Here is a 316-nt window from a genome sequence, read left to right on the forward strand (position 1 = left end):
AAAAAAAATATATATCAACACCACCACCTTCTTATGAAAAAAACATACATACATACGTAAAGCATAAGGGACCAAAGCATAGATCCATTCCCACAGTGCTTGGTAGGACACACAAAGAGAGGGGCTACACATCACCCACAAATCCCTGACAGCCAGGAGAGCAATGGTATGAGACCAAGAAAGACAGTTCTTTCTGTAACTGCTAAAGAAAAGTATTACCTCAATACTCTTAAACTCTGCAATGGGAATATTCTATAAAGACTGTAGTTTTACGCATAGGAAAAGACTCATTTTGTGACTTACTTCTACATGGAAT

The sequence above is a fragment of the Penaeus monodon genome, chromosome 15 (assembly GCF_015228065.2).
Source record: "Penaeus monodon isolate SGIC_2016 chromosome 15, NSTDA_Pmon_1, whole genome shotgun sequence".
Classification (NCBI taxonomy): Eukaryota; Metazoa; Arthropoda; class Malacostraca; order Decapoda; family Penaeidae; genus Penaeus; species Penaeus monodon.